The sequence below is a fragment of the Bufo bufo genome, chromosome 6 (genome assembly GCF_905171765.1).
Source record: "Bufo bufo chromosome 6, aBufBuf1.1, whole genome shotgun sequence".
Taxonomy (NCBI): Eukaryota; Metazoa; Chordata; class Amphibia; order Anura; family Bufonidae; genus Bufo; species Bufo bufo.
Window position 1 is genome coordinate 408,637,728 of NC_053394.1, and position 18,859 is coordinate 408,656,586.

At 45.9% G+C, this 18,859-nt stretch overlaps 1 protein-coding gene and 1 long non-coding RNA gene across 2 annotated transcripts in view; both read right to left on the reverse strand.

Annotated features, from left to right (window-relative positions):
* LOC121005801 (zinc finger protein 850-like) overlaps positions 1 to 18,859 on the reverse strand; it is a 1,060,224-nt gene that overhangs the window by 148,252 nt on the left and 893,113 nt on the right. The window lies entirely within an intron of this gene.
* Positions 476 to 18,579, reverse strand: LOC121004537. Its single transcript, XR_005779731.1, has 3 exons — positions 18,465 to 18,579; positions 643 to 792; positions 476 to 513 (listed from the first exon to the last, which is right to left on the reverse strand). It is a non-coding gene; the product is annotated as an uncharacterized LOC121004537 (long non-coding RNA).

Here is an 18,859-nt window from a genome sequence, read left to right on the forward strand (position 1 = left end):
AAGAGGACTGGGACATCTCTCCGGTGTTCTTCTCTCTTCCTTAACTGTAGGAAACACATCCAGTGACTGAATTCATTCCTTACATACAGATAATGAGAGGACGTGTGTATTTAGTCATGTCTATTACCTGGTGGTGTGAGGGGCCGGTGATCCTCCATCATGATGTCCTTGTACAGATTTCTGTGTCCTTCTAAATACTCCCACTCCTCCATGGAGAAATAGACGGTGACATCCTGACACCTTATAGGAACCTGACAACACAATGATTCAGTCATCACCCAGATCCCTTCATAACATTCCTGTATAATGTCCCAGCATTCCCAGCAGGGTCACCTCTCCAGTCAGCAGCTCCATCATCTTGTTGGTAAGTTCTAGGATCTTCTCTCTATTGATTTCCTCATGTATCAGGGGGTGAGGTGGAGGCTCCATGATTGGGCTCAGGGTTCTTCCCCATCCTTCAGACACAGGATCCTTACAGCGCTCACTAGAGGTCTTCTTCACTACTGTGTAGTCCTGGTTATGGAGAGACACAGTAATAAATATCACTCCATACATCTCCAGAGTCCCTCACCTCTCCAGTCATGTCCATCTGTTAGTAACATAGATAAGATGATGTAATGTGACATCATCAGAACCTCTCACCTCTCCAGTAAGCCGAAAGAGGATCTCTAGGGTGAGATTTATTATACTCTCCGCCATCTTGTCCCTGTCCCTATCCATCCTTGAAGGGTCAATCAGGAGATTGATGTTAAATAGAAGATATCCACTGAGAGGATCCTATATTGTAGGAACCTGAAAGGAAAGAAGATGATACGATGGAAAATCCTTCAAAATCCCATGTAAAATACAATTACTGGAGACAATAAGACGAGACATCGAAGGAGATAATAAAGTGTAGATGTTGTGTTCTCTCTTTTTATAGTGATCGAAACATGTGTGAGGTTAAGGCAGTTTCATGGTATGTCACACTTTCACATGACCCTACAGCCAATAGAAGACGTCATCAGTGATGCCACAGCACGTGACACCCATAGACCATCCTAGGCCTCAATGGTCAGGTCACATACATACGGCCATCAGAGCTCCAACCAATATTGTCGTTGCAGTGATGTAAACAGACTGAAGAGACCACAGGAGCCTCAGTGCTGGAGCAGTGGAGGATTCTACAGGTCCAATCAGGGAAATTGTAAAACGTTGCGGAAAATGTTGGCGATACATAAAGATTATTATTACTATCTAGACAGACATTGGGTTGGCAGATTTGGTTTTTGGCAGCTCCTCACAACCACACAGATGTTGTAGTTTAACGACATGTGAACGACGTGGTGAAGAAAAAGATCACACCCGTCGCGTCACACGTAATCGACGTCCATGGCGGTGATCCCAGTTGTTTGCGATTTTCGGTCCTGGAAACCATCCCATTGTCACCAAGGGGCGGAGACTGGGACCGTAAAATCCTTCAAAAGGAGTGCGTCTGGATTCACCGCTTCAGATCCCAGGCACCACTAGGGATTAATGAGAGACTCACCTTTTCTTGTTTCCTGTGATTTATCCGGGGGGGGGGGGGGGGGGGGGGCCTTCATATGTACGTTTCTCCTATCTCTCTGTTTAATAAATAACGCCACTTCGGTAACTTTATCAATGGCCAAGATGAAAGAATCAGGATACACTCTGTATCCAGACTGCACATTAGCCATCCAATGTGCCCTAGGTGTCACCTCTATCATAGGGAACACACCACAGTGAAAAGTATGATAGTGAACTATTAGCATCCCCCACACTCTATTCCTCGGCCCCTATTATGAATATGCCTAAACATACACCGTTATGCCAGTTTAGTCTGGCTGCATGTATATATGTAGTGAGCGTCGCCTTGCCTGTTGGGCTGCCCCCTCTGACATAGGATTTCTATGTACTGTTTACGGTGCGGCTCATAGACCGGACGTGACGCGATTCTGCGTTCCATAGAACAGGATATGGCCGTTCTGTGCGCTTCACCTGGGATAGGCGTCACACAGACCGGAAGTGACGCGTCTGTGCGTTCCACGCGACCGGATGCCATCACAGAGTGCGTTCCACCTGATCCGGTCGGCTCCTAGAGATGGGTGGAACGCCCCTGTGGTGCCTCACTTCCTGGCATAAGCTGAATTTGCATGCTAATCAGTGTGAACTCTGCACAGCTGCACAGCTGGTAAGTGGATATTTATGGGAATGAGAGCGAGTGTGAATGAAAGGAGGAACAGGACGCTACCAGGACGCAGCTTAAATGTAAGTAAGGACCATTTATTGAGAATTGAAACCATGATGGCATGTAGTGTGTTTCATACTACATACAATTTTCTGCTCACAGCTTCCTGGGTGAAGTACTGGCCCTTATCTTGTGGGCCCTCTAGCCTCCTGACTGCACAGGATATTAAGTAAGTGCTGATCTAAAGGAGATGTAGGGGATATATATATTTTATATCCAGCACCTGAACTGAGAATGTCTCTATTTCTTACAGGTGGGACATATCAAACGGGTCCCTTGGTCCTATGCTTAATATCATCTGCGTCTCTGGTCCTGTTGCCTCAACGATATCCTAAGTATCTTTGTTTTATCATTTGATTGATGGTTGTATCTTTGACCATGAATGCCCCCTGATGAACCTAGCAATAGGGGAAACGCGTAGGGGCTTTTGTGAAACCAGCCTGGGAACGCACCGTTTTGATGCCCCTGTGCTTGGTCCCTTATGTATATAGGTGATATCTATCTTATTCACCTGCATATTGAACTGGTCTTTATCTATTGGTGTCCCTGACGGTATTTAGTTACCAGGGACGCATTACTACACCCGTCAGTTTCCTGGGAGCACATTTTGTTATTTTTGGAGAGGAGGGTAAACGCAGGGCAGTCAGCCCAGGAACGAGGACAGGGAGTCTCCACCATCAGGGGACGTCCCTGGGCTGAGGTTTTAGCCAGGGTGAGCATAGGGGAAGTATAGTTTTGCCCACTGCTCCCCTTAGCTGCCTTGTGTTCACTCACCACTCTATAGGTGTATCCACGACTGGCTCCCAGGAACATTTTGTATCCTTGTTTATTGTTGTTCGTCTTATCATTGTTCACTGGTGAACCACTACGGTGGTATTATTTTATAATTTGAAGAGTAAAAGTTATGTTTTAAAGGGATCAATACTGCTGGACATTATGTTGTAGTTTAATAGATTTATTTTTAACAAGCGGCATGACGAAACACAGCGGTCATTAAAGGGTTTCTCCGGCATGTACTCAGGATAGGTCATCAATATGAGATCAGTGTAGAGGTCCAACTCCCAACACCCTTGAACAATCAGCAGGTGGCGCTTATACAGATCTCAGGTCCCAAATGTACTGCCTACCAGATAGATAGAACTGTATTGCCATCCCCAGGACAGCAATACAATTGAATCTAATGCATTAGAAGAGCTGAAGGACCTGTGATGACATCACAGTCCATGTGATCAGTGCTGAAAGCAGTGGTTGAGGACCTGCGATGAGGTCACCATCATGTGACCAGTGCAGGAGAGGATGGCGCGCGCTTCAGTGAAGAGAAGTCCTGGGGTAAAAGTGGTGGCGAGGTCTTCTACATGAGGAGAGGTAAGTGAAGAGAAGGATTTGGTGTGAGAGCGAGAGGAATGCTGGGGGTTGTGGTTATTTAACTGGGACTGTTTGTTAGGGCTGAAGAGAGTGATGCTATTTACATGGGACTGAATGTTGAGGGGGTGATGTTATTTACATGGGACTGCATGTTGGACATGGCTGGGGCATTGTGATGTTATTTACATGGGACTGTGACTGTGTGTTGGCAGTGGCTGCAGAGCGGATGAGGTTATTTACATGGGACTGTATGTGTCACGGCTGAGGATGGGGGAAATCCTCAGCCGTGCGCTGCCATGTACTGTAGGCCTACTCGGCCAGGAGAACAGGATAGGGAGCAGGTCACCTCCTACAGCGTCCCTACCCTGACCCTAACTCCTAACTGCATGGGCCGACCTTAAAGGTAGGAGGACCCATGCGCAGGAACCTCGGATCCCTAACTCACCCTCCGTCCGCTCCCTGCGCTAGGAGTCAGGGTAAGATGACCTACTCCTCCTAGGCACGGAGGAGCAGGAGTCTCAATGGCCAAGCGGTTGGGAAATGAGGAACACATACAGCCTTACGGGAATGGCAGGCAAACTATTAGTTCCACCAACCTGTCACAGCCTTGCTGACTGGATCCCTGCGCAAACAGGAATCCAGGACCGTTAGCTGCACCAAACACATAGAAAGGTCCCAACATAACATAACATACAACATCAACACACAGCAGACATAAACATAAGGACAATATCTTTATGACCACAGGGGTGGCTCTCACTGGCAGATAGTAACACAGGAGGCTGCTCCAGCAAGCATGGCTGAAACAACCCCTTGAGCCATGATAACAGTGAGGCTTTATAGGCCAAGAAGCCACACCACACAGTCGGACACACCCAGTGACACACACACACACTGGGAAGGAAGTTAACCCTTCCAGCACCACAGAAGGGAAAAACACCACTTAAAAGGGAAGGGCACACAATACATAAAACACAGTGTACACCATACACACACACCTAACATAAAGGTTGCTAGGTGTGACCGCATGCCAAAGCAGCAAGCTGCCTAGCAACGCTCAGGCTGCTTAGCTGACAATGCTGAACACAACTAGTTGCCCGCGGCAACCACAAGTGAGGCCACACACAGCGACTCTCTCCTGTGGTTGAACACACAAACTAAAACCGCAGGCAACCCATGCGGTAAGGAGTCACGGACATAGCCATGGCCGTGACAGTATGTTGATGATGGCTGGCAGGGGCGGATTGGGAACTTAAAGTGGCCCGGTTTTGTAGTTGGGTCCAAATTAATGGAAGGCAGGGCCAAAACAAGTTGGCGGGGCCAACAATACCATATTGTGGCACGTTATACCACCTAACAGAGCCAAATACCATAGTCCCTCACAAAATACATCCCAAAAAAACTTCCACTGGCCGGTCTGAGGAGGGCTCAGGGGGCCCCTTGGGCATTGGCCCAACGGGAAATTTCCCTGTAAGGTCTATGGCCAATACACCCCTGGTGGCTGGGGAGGGGATGATGTTATTTACATGGGACTGTATATTGAATGGGCTGAGAAATTATAATTTTTGAGGACACTAAGGCCCCTTTCACACGAGTGAGTTTTTCACACAAGCGATATGGCCTAAAATCTATATTGCGATATAATTTGAAGCATGTGCGATAACGATATACACTCACCTAAAGAATTATTAGTGCCCCCATACTAATACGGTGTTGGACCCCCTTTTGCCTTCAGAACTGCCTTAATTCTACGTGGCATTGATTCAACAAGGTGCTGTTTCTTTAGAAATGTTGGCCCATATTGATAGGATAGCATCTTGCAGTTGATGGAGATTTGAGGGATGCACATCCAGGGCACGAAGCTCCCGTTCCACCACATCCCAAAGATGCTCTATTGGGTTGAGATCTGGTGACTGTGGGGGCCATTTTAGTACAGTGAACTCATTGTCATGTTCAAGAAACCAATGTGAAATGATTGGAGCTTTGTGACATGGTGCATTATCCTGCTGGAAGTAGCCATCAGAGGATGGAGACATGTTCTCATTCTGTTTACCCCAAATTCGGACTCTACCATTTGAATGTCTCTACAGAAATCGAGACTCATCAGACTAGGCAACATTTTTCAGTCTTCAACAGTCCAATTTTGGTGAGCTCGTGCAAATTGTAGCCTCTTTTTCCTATTTGTAGTGGAGATAAGTGGTACCCGGTGGGGTCTTCTGCTGTTGTAGCCCATCCGCCTCAAGGTTGTGCGTGTTGTGGCTTCACAAATGCTTTGCTGCATACCTCGGTTGTAACGAGTGGTTATTTCAGTCAACGTTGCTCTTCTATCAGCTTGAATCAGTCGGCCCATTCTCCTCTGACCTCTAGCATCCACAAGGCAAGTCACACGCACCCCAAAATAGTGCCAATAAAACCGTCATCTCATCCCGCAAAAATCATACCCTACCCAAGGTAATCGCCCAAAAACTGAAAAAATTATGGCTCTCAGACTATGGAAACACTAAAACATGATTTTTTTTTTGCGTCAAAAATAAAAAATCATTGTGTAAAACTTACATAAATAAATAAAAAAAGTATACATATTAGGTATCGCCGCGTCCGTGACAACCTGGTCTATAAAAATATCACATGATCTAACCTGTCAGATGAATGTTGTAAATAACAAAAAATAAAAACGGTGCCAAAACAGCTATTTCTTGTTATCTTGCCTCACAAAAAGTGTAATATAGAGCAACCAAAAATCATATGTACCCTAAACTAGTATAAACAAAACTTCCACCCTGTCCCGTAGTTTCTAAAATGGGGTCACTTTTATGGAGTTTCTACTCTAGGGGTGCATCAGGGGGGCTTCAAATGGGACATGGTGTCAAAAAAAACAGTCCAGCAAAACCTGTCTTCCAAAAACCGTATGGCATTCCTTTCCTTCTGCGCCCTGCCGTGTGCCCGTACAGCGGTTTACGACCACATATGGGGTGTTTCTGTAAACTAAAGAATCAGAGCCATAAATATTGAGTTTGGTTTGGCTGTTAACCCTTGCTTTGTAACTGGATAAAAATTATTAAAATGGAAAATCTGCCAAAAAAGTTAAATTTTGAAATTGTATCTCTATTTTCCATTAATTCTTGTGGAACACCTAAAGGGTTAACAAAGTTTGTAAAATCAGTTTTGAATACCTTGAGGGGTGTAGTTTCTAGAATGGGGTCATTTTTGGGTGGTTTCTATTATGTAAGCCTCGCAAAGTGACTTCAGACCTGAACTGGTCCCTAAAAATTGGGTTTTTGAAAATTTCAGAAAAATTTCAAGATTTGCTTCTAAACTTCTAAGCCTTGTAACATCCCCAAAAAATAAAATATCATTCCCAAAATGATCCAAACATGAAGTAGACATATGGAGAATTTAAAATAATAACTATTTTTGGAGGTATTACTATGTATTATAGAAGTAGAGAAATTGAAACTTGCAAATTTGCAATTTTTTACAAATTTTTGCTAAATTTGGTATTTGTTTATAAATAAAAATGTTTTTTTTTTTACTTCATTTTACCAGTGTCATGAAGTACAATATGTGACGAAAAAACAATCTCAGAATGGCTTGGATAAGTCAAAGCGTTTTAAAGTTATCACCACTTAAAGCGACACTGGTCAGATGTCCTTAAGGAGTTAAACTTTTTTTTTTTTTCTTCATTTTATTTACTAACTATTAGCCCCCTTAGGGACTAGAACCCTTGTCCTATTCATTCTAATAGAGCTCCATCAGGATGAATAGGACCTCACACTCTCCCTGCTGCCTGTGCATAGTACACACAGCAGCAGGGAGCTCACCATGGAGAGCTTCAGTAGTGTCCTGGCTGCCATGGTAACCGATCGGAGCCCCAGGATTACACTGCTGGGGCTCCGATCAGAGGCTGCCACTGTCACCAATGGGTGAGGAGGGGGGACCCTGGGGCAGAGGGACGTAGTGAGGGTGGGGGGGGGGCGGTGACCGCAATTAATATAATACTGAGAAGAGGGGGAGTAGAAGGGAGGGACTGTGGCCACTGTGCCACCAATGAGAACAGAGAGGAGGAGGGGAGGGACTGTGGCCACTCCGCCACCAATGAGAACAAAGAGGAGGAGGGGAGGGACTGTGGCCACTCCACCACCAATGAGAACAGAGAGGAGGAGGAGGAGGGGAGGGACTGTGGCCACTCCGCCACCAATGAGAACAGAGAGGAGGAGGAGGGGAGGGACTGTGGCCCCTGTGCCACCAATGAGAACAGAGAGGAGGAGGAGGAGGGGAGGGACTGTGGCCACTCCGCCACCAATAAGAACAGAGAGGAGGAGGAGGAGGGGAGGGACTGTGGCCACTCCGCCACCAATAAGAACAGAGAGGAGGAGGAGGAGGGGAGGGACTGTGGCCACTCCGCCACCAATAAGAACAGAGAGGAGGAGGAGGGGAGGGACTGTGGCCACTCCGCCACCAATGAGAACAGAGAGGAGGAGGGGAGGGACTGTGGCCACTCCGCCACCAATGAGAACAGAGAGGAGGAGGAGGAGGGGAGGGACTGTGGCCACTCCGCCACCAATAAGAACAGAGAGGAGGAGGAGGAGGGGAGGGACTGTGGCCACTCCGCCACCAATGAGAACAGAGAGGAGGAGGAGGGGAGGGACTGTGGCCACTCCGCCACCAATGAGAACAGAGAGGACGAGGAGGAGGGGAGGGACTGTGGCCACTCCGCCACCAATGAGAACAGAGAGGAGGAGGAGGGGAGGGACTGTGGCGACTCCGCCACCAATGAGAACAGAGAGGAGGAGGAGGGGAGGGACTGTGGCGACTCTGCCATCAATGAGAACAGAGAGGAGGAGGAGGAGGGGAGGGACTGTGGCCAATCCGCCACCAATGAGAACAGAGAGGACGAGGAGGAGGAGGGGAGGGACTGTGGCCACTCCGCCACCAACGAATATAGTTAATATGTCTGAATACAAACGTAGCCTGCATGTGCCGGCCATATCCCATACCTGGCCTCTATGACTGCGCGCTGCGATCCGCCGCAATTAACCCCTCAGGACCCGATCACAGCGGGCATTCATTTTGGCCTGGTATGGGATATGGCCGGTGATGGGATATATGTGACTCCATTTTGTCTTATTTAGCCACGTGTATTACATTTGGTTAGTGCACTACAAAACCTCCCTTCCCCCTATGGAATGTGAGACGCTTCCTTAAACTGTTTCAGGAAATCCATACATGTTAAAAGTATGAACAGTCCAAGCCATATAAGGACATCTGGCTCAAGTGTCTGCTAGCTTATGTGTATATACCTGATTGGTCAAATGCTGTTACTATGAGTCAGCTATTATGTTAATGCAGAGCTTAGGTGTGACCATACTATTGGTCAAATACTAATGCTAACATATGATTGGATGTAAAGGAAGCTCAACCCCCTCTATTAAAACTGTTTGCCAGCTGTGAATAAACCAGAATGGATTGGAAATAGACATGTGTTCATCTGGTCAATCTAGTTCATTCTCCCGGTACCGGTTAGACTTAATTCAAGCTGATCACCGAAATCTGAAGACAGGGACAAGTTAGGTAAAAGAGAGTAAATTTTCCTAACAGTTCTGGGGGCTCGGTTTCCGGGATTGGGAGGGTCAACTCTTCAGGTCTACAGTGAAAGACATCAATTCTTGTCCGCCTTGGACCTGGGAGCAATGACCAAAAATCCCATTCAAGTAAGTCGAACCATCTATATATGATTTCAGTGGATTGCGATGTCTGGGACACGCAAATGTTGATTTTAAGCGGCTTATATCATAGGGTCCATATCGTTAGGTAAAAATGTTGATTATAAGAGGCTTAGTAAGTCCATATCGTTAAGAGATAGTGCACTATATAAGGATATCTGTTCCGGGAACAGAAGGATACAAGCTTGAATTAACTCTTATGTATATATAGTATAAGTATTTTAGAAGTAATAAGATTATCTGTTTGTGTGAGATACTGACCGGTTGGTAAGTGTACGGTCGCATCCCACTGTTATTATCAAATTGATGTATTTTGGGTTAACTACTGTTAATGTGTAAAATTGTTTGTGTTGTGGAGGACTGCAAGACGCCCCAGTTTTTCGGCTAAGAGTGATCTGTTGACCAGGAAAATTTGAACGCTAGTGGCAGTCCGAAACAACAATAGTCGATAGGGGTCCAAAGAGTATAGAGAGACATTAAGATACGAATCAGCTGATCAGTTGACAGGTCTTGTCGGCGCTATTTCAGTGCAGTACAGCCAGTCCTGACAGTGATTGTCTCACTTATTCTTTGAACTATAAATACTAACATGGGAGGACAAGGGTCTAAAACTAAATTCCCTAAACCAGAACCAGGAGAAACTTGTAAAATCTATGTAGCCCGTGTTAGTCCAACAAACTATTACCTGATCAACCCGTGGGTAGATAATCTAGCAGGCTGGACCGAGGTAATGGATGCTGCAGATCCATTCCCCAGGGATGGTGATAATAGTATTTATCATATGGATATGATCAAAGGACTATGTCTAGGTGATAAAACAGCCTGGCCGCATTTCGATGCAGATCCTTCCTGGGACATGGAGTACATGTCCAGGAGTGCAGAACAATGGCTGGAAATAGCCCCCCACTGGTATGATGCAGGTAATAGCAAGAAGAATAAGAATCTAAAAAGTCCCAAAAATGATAGGTCTCTACATGAAATAGAACAGGAGGTAGGTACAAAGAAGAGAAGTCAGAAATCCCCTCCACCTTATAATAAATCCACCCCCACGGCACCTCTGTATCCAGTTCTGACTCAGATTGAGGAAGATGCTGTAACAGCGGTTATACCATTAAAACTAGAAGAAAAATACCGACCCCCCATGCCAACATTTGGAAACATAGTAGAGCGCAGTCTAAATATTGGCACACCGCATACTAGCTATACTACACGCAGTACAAGTAGAATGAAAGATGAAACAGAAAAGGAAGAATCAAAAGAGGAAGTCCAAGTAATCGCTCCCTTTCTGACAGTAGGACAACACTTAGTAAAAAAGCCCATAGAAATAGAGGATCTCAACAAAATTATAAAGTATTGTCCCAAACCTTCCATAGCCCCACTGGGGACTATTACATACCTAAAAAAAAGGCCTGTAGAGGGCGCAACTACACACAGGAAGATTTAAGGCTTATCCTGGATGGTATTATAGGAACACACACAACCTGGAATTGGGACAAGGTTAGCTCCATATCTACTATTACACAACGCAGTGATGCTCTAGATTATGTATGTAATACAGAAGCGGGTCAGAAAAGGATATGGCCGGAGATTGAGGAACATATGAATGAGGTATTCAAACAAAAATCTTCATTGCCCGTAGCAGTAGCCTGCAAACAGAAATCTGCTGAGTCGGTCACTGAATTTTGGAAGCGATTTATTGATTGCTGGAAGACCGAGGCGGGTCTACCTGTACGTGACAATGATAGTTTGATTATCTCCACATTTGTAAACAATCTATCAGATAAATTGATCTTAACTGTAAAACAAAATGTGTCCTCTTGGACTTCAGATGCAACTGATGAGTTTGAGAAACATCTCTTTGAAAAGGAAGCAGCTGGATGCTTTGAGATTAGGAAAGCAACTTCCCCCACACACGCATATGCTAGCAAAGGGGGGGGGGGAGGGGGGCTGCTAATTGGTAAATGCATCAGCAGGATGTGAAGATACTAACCTGTGTTATTTCTAAGATATTCCAGACAGGGCTCCAGTATTGGATTAGATCTTTCCCAATTGTATGTTCCGATGGTTTAAAATGTGCCTGCAGTGATGATGCTAATTGGAAGTGTCCACTCCTATCAATCTAAGGTTGCACCCAATAAGTCCTTATTCAGATATGAGTAAAAGTTTGAGGAACATGTGGTACAGCTGAACGTCTTGATGTATTGCTTTACTTCCCCTGTTTGAACACTCCTGAAATGGGAGACGCAAGACAAGAGGAAGTAGAAGGCATGGTTGTGTACGGTGGGGGGCGATGTGTGTAACACTAAACAAAAAACTACATGGCATATAAGATGATTTGTTAATTTTAACAAAATGACTGTATGATTAACATGTATATTGTTTTACAGTGACAGACCATCAGCAATTCTGGGTGTGGTATGAATATCTGCTTCCCGGAAAGCTGTGTTTGTCTGTGCTGCAAATTTTGGAATGTAACAAAGAGATTGTGTGATTGGGTGAAAGATACATGATTCAGTGGAATGTGAATGGGTGTGGCTCTGAGTTGTATGTACGTAGCAGAGCTGTGTGTGCAATTCATATTCTATGTGTAAGGGCGTGGTTATGAGCTGGTTTGTGAAGATGAGTACAGGAAAATGTATATGAATGAGTATGGAATACGGTATTTGTTTTTAAATATGCGCATTAAGAATTTTATTTTATTTTCTTGGAAGTTTTTTGTTTTTTTATTGGTACCAACAGCATTGATCAAGCTGTACATTTTTATTTCAATGAAAAGTTTTTATGGGCCCTTTGTGTGTTCATGTCTGTATTGTCAGATCTGTTTGTTTCAATGTTTGCAGTTACATGTTACATGTTCAGTGTTGTGCTTAACATCAGAGCTCTGCTCGTATGGACAGCTAAGATACTAATGGCAGAACAGAAGACAGACCAAAGCGTCCACCAAAAGGGGTGGACTTAGGTGACTCAGAGTGGGAGGAAGGAAGTGTGAGCCCTCTATGGGAATAAATGGGGTACTGACAAGGACATACAGAACAGATTCCTTACCAGTAGAAACCATGGACAGGGAATACATCATGTCATGTATTTAGCATTATACTAGATTGCCCAGTCAGCCTATTAGGGAGAGATTTGTTCATTAGGCTTGACTTGCAGGTATCAGCAAAGAATCAGGACATAAAAGTACACTCAGATCTCATTCCAGTCTCTACACCAGTGCCACTGATTCTTGCAAACATACAGGACCACCCAGAATAGCATTAACCCTGCATTATGGTCCTCAAATGAATATGACACAGGATTCATAGATTGCACACATTACAAAGCTACTGTGAAACCAGGTGTCATCTCAGTGTTCCAGAAACAATACCTGCTGTTAAAAGAGAAACTTGATGGGCTTAGACCAATGATAGAAGAATTCCTACAAAAGGGAATCCTGTAAGAGGTGATTTCACCCTACAGCACGCCCGTGAATCCAGTGACAAAGACAGATGGTACTACCCGCTTTGTACAGGATTTAAGGGCCATCAACAACATCATTGTGCCTATAGCCCCTGTTGTACCTGATGTCACTTAATTATTATCTGCCATTCCAGCAGACGCTGTTTGGTTCAGTGTGATAGATCTGAAAAATGCTTTCTTTTCTATCCCAGTTGATAAGATAACCAGACTACTTTTTGCTTTTTCCTTTGACAGACGCCAACTGACCTGGTGCAGAAATGCCCCAGGGATATGCTGATTCACCTGTAGTGTACAGCATAGTCCTCCAAGCGATGTTAGAGTCATGGTACATCGCCCCAAGGTTCTGTGCTGCTGCAATATGTCGATGATTTGTTACTGTGTAGCATGTCAGCGGAGGCCAGCATTCAGGATGGTTTATCACTGTTATAATGGTTGTCAGGATGGTTTATCACTGTTATAATGGTTGTCAGGATATGGTCACAAAGTGACACTTAAGAAAATGCAATGGTGTAAAATGCAGGTTGAATACTTGGGCTTTGTCCTCACAAAAGGTGAACGGAGAATCAGCGCAGAAAGAGTCCAGTCTATTGCGGGTTTGGTCGCCCCGCACACCAAGAAGGAAATGTTATCTTTCCTTGGTATGATAAACGGTAGACAATGGATTACTGATTGCTCCCACTATTGACAATGTTTTGAGGCAAGCCACTCTGGATGGAAATCCAGATTTGATTAAATGGTTTTCTGAAATGTACAATGCATTTGATTATTTGAAATGTTTACTCATGTCGAGCCCAGGGCTGGGCCTCCCTGACTATAATATGCCCTTCCACATGTTTGCACGCCAAAATTGTAAAACCATGGCGGGTGTACTGACACAAGAAAACGGAGGCAAGTTGCGTCCTTGTGTGTTTTTCTCAAAGGTAATGCCCACCTCTGTCCAGGGGATGCCGGCATGTCTGTGTTCTCTTGCAGCCTGTGCTATGATGGTAGAGTCGGCAAATTCTTTCACAATGTGACATTACACCATTTTGCACACCATGATGTTGTAGGCCTACTCAAGGACATCCGCACTCAACACAGCAGGCAGCTGAGCTTATTGCACTCACTAGGACATGTATTCTACATGCTGATAGACCTGTCACCATTCATACTGAGAGTAGGTACACACATGGGGTAGTGTGGGACCATGGTATGATCTGGCAGAGGAGAGGATTTACGGCAGCAGATGGTAAGGAACATGTCTCACAGGGCAATGCGCTGGCAGTTAAGATGGCGAAATGAGTGGCCAAAAGCAACCTCACAGGTTTGTGTAACCATTGGGAGATGCCATGTTTGGCACCTCCAACCCCTGAGATGTTGCAAATGCTTACTGATCTTCAGTGGTATGCCACTGAACAGGAACAGCAAGACTGGTGTTATCCAGTATTGCAGAAGAATCCTAAGACAGGATTAGAATTAGTCTGCAAAGAGGGGAAGTTATGCATTCCCCCAATACAGTGCTTCCATCTTAAGTAGCACATTTCCACAGAGTAGGACATAAACAGCATTGAGATACTCATGGGTAGGCCTTTCCCCACACCATGGGCAAGACGCCCCCTGGAAGTACAGGAAGGGGACTTGGACCTGATCAGGGAGGAGTATGTTACTAATCTGATCAAAGTCCTCAGTAAAACTGAAGAATAAGTTGCTTGTAAGTCTCCTTCTCTTTCACAGGAATCAACCCGTCCATTCCGGATAGGCGGCCAGGTGATGATCAAGATCTTAAAGAAGGGAAAGGAACCAGAAAGTTTCACCTACGGACAACCCACCGAGGTAGTCGTGATCACCAGAACAGCAGTCCTCACTGAACAATCGCCCACGTGGATCCACGCCACAAGGATTAAGTTGGTGAAGAAAAGAGAGGTACTAACGGGGGCAGACATCCCTTGACCCCCAACAAGATGACGCAGTCGGGAAATTCCTCGAGATGGCTGAGATGCAGTGCCTTAATAATTGCAATTTTGTGTCTCCTACTTACTGTCCCACGGCTGTGGAACAGACAGATATACCTGAAAACAGAATGCAGAGGGGAAGACAATCTGTGGAAGACAAAGGAGAACTTATGGCTGTACCTGGCCAAAACTCTGAACTTAACTGACTTTTGTCTCCGAACCACTTTATCGGCATCTAACATTTTGGAGACATGTCTGGTAGCAGTCCCCACCCCAGTAGATGTATGGACGGGGCTCCTACGTTCCCAATGGAACGACACAGACTTGGAGGATCATGATGTTAAATATGGATATGTAAATCCTTATCATGCTTGTTATGACTGTCCTACATATGAGACTCTGCAGAGTAATATGATAGAAGTAATTACAGGTCTTGTCACAGCAGCAGGAATATGTTATAACTTCACCTGTGATGAGACACTATTGCCTCCCTGCATACAAGCAAAAATGCAGAATAAGACTAAACCAAATATTTGTGATAGAGATTTAGGTAGTTGTAAAAAGATAGTATCAGGAAAGAATATGCAATGTAATATTACTAAAACAGTACCATCCCTAGACAAACATGTACCTCTACCAGCAGGATGGGTATTGGCCTGTGGGAATACTAGTTACACATACATACCGGCCAATATTACAGAGGGACCCTGTACAATAGCCAGGCTGACATTAGCAATGATACCACTATTCCCAGCAATGCAGACACGACACACGAGAGACACTTCCCTACAGTTACCGGAAAATTGTGATTATAATGTGAATCTCCTCTCTAGATCAGAATATATGAGTTTAGGGGTATCTATGATAGGAGTACCAGGGTTGGCCATATATAACCACAGGACAATATCAAAACTTGCCTGTTTTATGGTAAAACAGATAAATGTCACTAGTGCAGTTCTGCAAGATATGCTGCTGGATATACAATCATATGAAAAGGCTATCTTGCAGAATAGGGCAACTATTGACTATTTATTGCTCCAGCATGGTATAGGATGCTCAGCGTTCGCAGGGATGTGGTGTTTCAATTTATCAGATCACTGGAATAAAAGATAAAATAGGCCAATTAGAGGAGATGAGAAAACATATAAAACAGGATGTTGACCAAGGTTGGTGGGACTGGCTTTTTGGCTGAATACCTGACTTTGGTCAAATAAGATATGTTTTAGGAGTGGCATTTGCCGTGGTCGCTGCAATAGTGGGTCTCTGCTGCTGTCTGCAGTGTGTGCCCTCCCTTCTAGCCATATGTCAAAAGGTGGCCGAAAGAGGGGTACACTCAACATCCCTCTATACTCCGGTAGAGGTAGAAGAGGCAAACACAACCTCAACAAAGCCTGAGGATTATACTCCTGAAGGGTATATGGAATACCTAAAGGCTTACAAGCAAACCAAGGAAGAGCAGAGAAAGAACCATATAGTATAAGGTATATATATAAGGTTCTAAGAGGGGATTTGATGGGATATATGTGACTCCATTTTGTCTCATTTAGCCACGTGTATTACATTTGGTTAGTGCACTACAAAACCTCCCTTCCCCCTATGGAATGTGAGACACTTCCTTAAACTGTTTCAAGAAATCCATACATGCCTTAGTTTGAAAGTATGAACAGTCCAAGCCATATAAGGTCATCTGGCTCAAGTGTCTGCTAGCTTATGTGTATATACCTGATTGGTCAAATGCTGTTACTATGAGTCAGCTATTATGTTAATGCAGAGCTTATGTGTGACCATATTATTGGTCAAATACTAATGCTAACATATGATTGGATGTAAAGGAAGCTCAACCCCCTCTATTAAAACTGTTTGCCAGCTGTGAATAAACCAGAATGGATTGGAAATAGACATGTGTTCATCTGGTCAATCTAGTTCATTCTCCCGGTACCGGTTAGACTTAATTCAAGCTGATCGCCGAAATCTGAAGACAGGGACAAGTTAGGTAAAAGAGAGTAAATTTTCCTAACAGCCGGCACACGCAGGCTACGTTTGTATCCAGGCATTACCTATATTCATTGGTGGCGCAGTGGCCACAGCCCCTCCCTTCTACTCCTCTCTGTTCTCATTGGTGGCACAGTGGCCACAGCCCCTCCCTTCTACTCCTCTCTGTTCTCATTGGTGGTGCAGTGGCCACAGCCCCTCCCTTCTACTCCTCTCTGTTCTCATTGGTGGCGCAGTGGCCACAGCCCCTCCCTTCTACTCCTCTCTGTTTTCATTGGTGGCGCAGTGTCCACAGCCCCTCCCTTCTACTCCTCTCTGTTCTCATTGGTGGCGCAGTGGCCACAGCCCCTCCCTTCTACTCCTCTCTGTTCTCATTGGTGGCGCAGTGGCCACAGCCCCTCCCTTCTACTCCTCTCTGTTCTCATTGGTGGCGCAGTGGCCACAGCCCCTCCCTTCTACTCCTCTCTGTTCTCATTGGTGGCGCAGTGGCCACAGCCCCTCCCTTCTACTCCTCTCTGTTCTCATTGGTGGCGCAGTGGCCACAGCCCCTCCCTTCTACTCCTCTCTGTTCTCATTGGTGGCGCAGTGGCCACAGCCCCTCCCTTCTACTCCTCTTTGTTCTCATTGGTGGCGCAGTGGCCACAGCCCCTCCCTTCTACTCCTCTTTGTTCTCATTGGTGGCGCAGTGGCCACAGCCCCTCCCTTCTACTCCTCTCTGTTCTCATTGGTGGCGCAGTGGCCACAGCCCCTCCCTTCTACTCCTCTCTGTTCTCATTGGTGGCGCAGTGGCCACAGCCCCTCCCTTCTACTCCTCTCTGTTCTCATTGGTGGCGCAGTGGTCACAGCCCCTCCCTTCTACTCCTCTCTGTTCTCATTGGTGGCGCAGTGGCCACAGCCCCTCCCTTCTACTCCTCTCTGTTCTCATTGGTGGCGCAGTGGCCACAGCCCCTCCCTTCTACTCCTCTCTGTTCTCATTGGTGGCGCAGTGGCCACAGCCCCTCCCTTCTACTCCTCTCTGTTCTCATTGGTGGCGCAGTGGCCACAGCCCCTCCCTTCTACTCCTCTCTGTTCTCATTGGTGGCGCAGTGGCCACAGCCCCTCCCTTCTACTCCTCTCTGTTCTCATTGGTGGCGCAGTGGCCACAGCCCCTCCCTTCTACTCCTCTCTGTTCTCATTGGTGGCGCAGTGGCCACAGCCCCTCCCTTCTACTCCTCTCTGTTCTCATTGGTGGCGCAGTGGCCACAGCCCCTCCCTTCTACTTCTCTCTGTTCTCATTGGTGGCGCAGTGGCCACAGCCCCTCCCTTCTACTCCTCTCTGTTCTCATTGGTGGCGCAGTGGCCACAGCCCCTCCCTTCTACTCCTCTCTGTTCTCATTGGTGGCCAGGGTCAGCCGCACACAGTGGGGAGGGAGGGAGCTTAACCCTTCAAGCATCGGGCCGCTGCCTAAGGACCACAGTATGGAAGGGGTTAAACAGTTATGGAGCGCTGTGTGTGGAGCGCATGCCCAGTGCACAACTGGTGACACACAGACACAGCGCACGCACACAGGGCAGTGAATGCCGTGACAGAAAAAAACTGTGCGATTCGCCATTTTTTTTTAGTCACCTTGTCCCCCTAAAAAACAGTATAGGACTGTTCGATTATGGGCCGGACGTTCCATAAAATGCGGAATGTGTGCGGCTTTTTTGGTGTTTTTTTTATGGTATCGAGACAACTAGTGTGGAGCTGGTGAGTGTTCCTCTTACCTGGGTGGGGAGTGTCCTCCTCCTCCTCTGACAATCCTTCACCATGGAGCATCCGGTGTTTTATTTCTACCACCATGTGCAGGAGTCAGGTACCAGGATGTGCTGCAGGAGGAAGTAAAGGACCTGTGATGATGTCATGACCATGTGATCGTGTGTGGGAGGAGTCAAGCTCCAGGATGTGCTGAAGGAGGAAGTAAAGGACCTGTGATGATGTCATGACCATGTGATCATGTGTGGGAGGAGTCAGGCTCCATAATGTGCTGCAGGATGAAGTAAAGGACCTGTGATGATGTCATGACCATGTGATCATGTGTGGGAGGAGTCAGGCTCCATAATGTGCTGCAGGATGAAGTAAAGGACCTGTGATGATGTCATGACCATGTGATCATGTGTGG